The following is a 4255-nucleotide window of genomic DNA, read 5'->3' as shown; positions in this document are numbered from 1 at the left end:
CCGTCCCAAATCTCCTCCAACACTTTTTCTGAGCTCCTCAGAAATGTTCAAACATGTGTTGTAAATATCAGTCTGTGACAAATCTGTGATTTCTTATGATAAAAAATGAGCTCTGAACGGCACAAGTTTTGTTGCATTGAGTGGAAACTCTTCTGAATAGACAGACTCTGATTTAACCTTGAAATTAACTTCTAATTCTTTCAGAAATAATCACTAATATAATCACTGATATGTAATATTGGCTCATTTTCCTGTATAAACAACTATGGAAGTATAATATTCCTGTTTCATCTGTTTGATTGGATTCATTTTGTATGCAGACCAGCACCTTCATATTAATAATATTCAGAATCTGTAGGCAAGGACAGAGATTTGATAATGGGAGACTTCTGGTCTTTTGTGTTTGTACTCAGTATAAATCAGGAATCTTCCAGCATTAATCACATTTTTACCGACCATACTTGAGCATCAATCACATTTGATTGGTCAGACGTGTATTGACCTAGATAAGGTTTGAGATGGCCTTGGTTGCATGCAGGTAAACCGCTGGTGTGGAGAGAACATGAGGCCACGTTCTGCCCTGTTTGGGACAAATATGAAATTAAACAGAGCATGTATAGTGGTTTTAATCTCTTAACTGTGTGTAAATCACGTGGGTTTAGTCACTGTCTCTCTGTAAAATATGAACAAGAAGACTTGACCCAGATATCTGTGTTATGTTTTCTGGATATGGACTGGCTGTTGGTACCACCAACACATTCACTGTCGACAAAAACTGACAGGTTCCCAGATAACACACTCTCAATCTATGCTCAAGAATAAGAGCAAATATGATCATAATCTTGGAGCATTCAACCAAAAATACACTGTTCATTTCATAACATACATAAAGTGATGTACAAACATCAACAATAACTTCTCTGACTTCAGTGAATTGAGTGTGACGTAACTTCAGATGATGAAATTCCCGCGTATTCCCTGACGCTTGTTTTGTTATTACTCAGACGCAGGTCAACACTCCCATGCCTCTTCCACTCCTGGTGCTTTTCTAATGAGTCTCTCTCATAACCTCTCCGGAGCACAGCACGCTGACTAATTGTAACAAACAACAATCTCTTACTGTGAACACTTACGCTTAATTAATCCCATTTACCTCCATCGCCAAGCAATGAACACACAATTAAACCTACCAATTAAAACCCTGAGTGAGTAATGCTTCTGTGCTTGATGAGATAAGCACATAACAAAGAGCAGATGTGGCAACAAAAGTGTGTCGTTTATACTGTAACAGTACAAGTTAACATGCTGTATAGCCTTGATCAGTTCTCATTTGTGTGCTTCTCACTGGAAGACTAGACTCTCAGTAATCCTTCAAGTTGATTAAAGTGCAGATTTCATAAACATCCAGCCTTGTACTGTTCAGATTCTTGACTAGATGAAATACCCATCGTTATTTAGTTCGTTTTAATTTGACATTTCTACGCAGTGAGTAGAGATGACGAGTGATGCTCATCTTTGATTTACAGTGGAAGGTCTGTGAGTGACTGAAGCCAACAATGAGTGAGGGGCAGGCAAATTATCAGTCAGGAAGAAGGATGAGTAAAGCTGACAGCACGCCAAAAACTACAACTACTACTAACTCTGGGAGTGTTAAATTATTATTTAAACAAAAACGATTAAAATTTGACGCGATGTGTTAGGGCGTACTGTAATGAATTCATGCTATATTATTGATATTAATCCATTATTTATGACAGCATTGCTGGCCAATGTGGGCGATGAAGAATTAACAGTCAAACTTTTGTGTTCTGGTGTTTTCTCAGATTATCCTACACAACTGTAAGACACAGCATAACAGGAATTATAGTAAGAATTTAAGATAATAATAATCTACTGCACGTATAAGATGCATATGAGCCTGTCATTACTTTTCATTACTCCTACAACTGGTGTTTGTTTTTTCATTTCAGTGTATAAGTGAACGTAGCATCCACCCACATTGAAATTGCATATACTGACTTGTAGCTGTGTAGCTGCGTTGTTATTAAATGACCACATGGGGGCAGTGATGGACAGTTTTAAGGCTTAAGCCTAAAAGTTTCTGTCCACTCTCAAGCACACAGACAATACTCTTGTGATCAAACTAACCTGCAATTCATTGACTGATATAGCATATATATATATATACAGCATATTGCATACATAACAAAACTGGATGACTTACATGTGCTTTACTGTATTTCTGACCACCTTCAAATACATATTTACACCTGTGGTTGCATGTTAAAAATTCAAATAGTGCAAGAAAGAGGTCGTTGAAACCTCTTAAAATGACGGACAGGTTGTCAGACCATTTCTGCCTCTGCGGTAACGGACCAGTGTTTTGACCGGTCAGAGGATCAGCAGCTTCTCTCCAGTGAAGGACAGCGTGAAATATTTATGGTGCTGAGACTGCATTTTTCTTACCCAGTCATTTGAATGAAAATCCGTCTATTACACACAGACACAAACAGACTCTGTCATTTCCAATTAGAAGAGCTACTGTAGATGGCTGATTGATGGAAATGGGATTTAATGAACACTAAATGCTTTCAAGCATCGTATTGTATAGCAGTGTGTTGAAATATTGTTGTGAGTTACTCAAACTTAAGAAAGGAGGGAGGAAATGATAGATGTTCTGTTCAGAAACACAATCACATGAATGTTTCCATACATCCTGGATGTTACCCATCTAATTAGGCACCGGACTGGATGACAATAAGTAACAATTTGTGATCTGTTTTCAAGCAAATGACAGTGGTGTAGCTTGGATGTACTATAATATACTATCTAATATGTCTTATGCATTGAAAGTGCAGAAAAAACATTCATTCATTTTCTATAACCGCTTGTCCTCAGGAGGGTCACTGGGGGGCTGGAGTCTATCACAAAGCTAACACATGGAGGCAGACAACCATCCACACTCACACCTACGGCCAATTTAGAATCACCAATTAACTTAACCAGCATGTCTTTGGACGGTGGAGGAAGTTGGAGTAACAGAGAGGCCCCATGCAGACACATAGTGAACATGCAAACTCCACATCCAGACTGGAAGAAATGTTTTAGAATTTAGCATTTAATCTTCCACCACATTACAAAACTTTTCAGGTGCTCAAAAGTAATTGGACAGTCGAACTCAAGTGCTGTCCTGGACAGGTGTGAGATGTCTCTTCATTACTTCTTCATCAACTGAAGAACGGTGGTTCTGGATCCAAGTTTGGCATTTACTTTTAGAAACTTTTGCGTGTCAGCGCAAGTGAAACAGACTATAATTGGACCGCAAAAACAAACAGAAACCGTCTACCAGAGAGGTGGCAGGACCAGGAGGAATTTGGTGAGAGGTAAGAAAAAAAAATTGATTGCAAGGTCGTTCCACGGTGGAGAAAACTCTTTACAATTTCCAGCCAAGTGAAGAACTCTCTCCAGGAGGTAGGCAAATTATCATCCAGGTGTTCCATAAAGACTTTCAACATAAGGCGTGAACCATTCATGAACTCTAATGACCTCAATCAACTTGCACCGTAGCAGACTGATGGGAAGTAAAGATGTGAATGTTCTCAAATGAAAGCTGAAAGTCTGGCTGCACTTTTACAAAAATGTGTCAATGGACAATTTCATCCTTGTTTTTGAGGAGACGAACTCGCACTAGCATGTGAAGGATATAAGAGATTCTTCTAAATTCTAAATTACAGTATATCACTCAAAATATGCACCTGTGCCCTTTGCTTGCAAGAACGTGATTGGTATTAACGTGTGAAATCTAAGGAATTAATATTTGCCCTACAGTGAGAGATTGAGGTCAGACTTCTTTCTCACGAGCTGATTCTATGCTGTGCTGACAGCGTCTTCTTAGAAATTGACTGGCATGCCTGTGGTCTTAATTAGCGAATAGATCGGACACACCTGCACAGCTTGTTAGGAAATAACCTGTTCTCCTGGTCAGAGGCCAATCGACCAGTCAGCTGTGTTCATCCGTAGTCCCGCATAAATCAAAAGCCAGAACACAACTAGAGGTTGCTTTTGAACCCACATGATATTTTGGGCTTAGAACCCAGACAGACGTCCACAAGGTCGGCACATCATTTCCCATGGTTTGTGATTACACTGCAGAGGAGTTAAAAAAAAAAAAAAAAATGTGATTACACCAGTATTACAGGGCGTACATCAATACCTGAAAGACCTGACTGATCTAATTTTACAGTGTGTGAGCTTT

Source organism: Mugil cephalus, chromosome 15, assembly GCF_022458985.1.
Source record: "Mugil cephalus isolate CIBA_MC_2020 chromosome 15, CIBA_Mcephalus_1.1, whole genome shotgun sequence".
Classification (NCBI taxonomy): Eukaryota; Metazoa; Chordata; class Actinopteri; order Mugiliformes; family Mugilidae; genus Mugil; species Mugil cephalus.
This window is presented reverse-complemented; position numbering follows the sequence as displayed.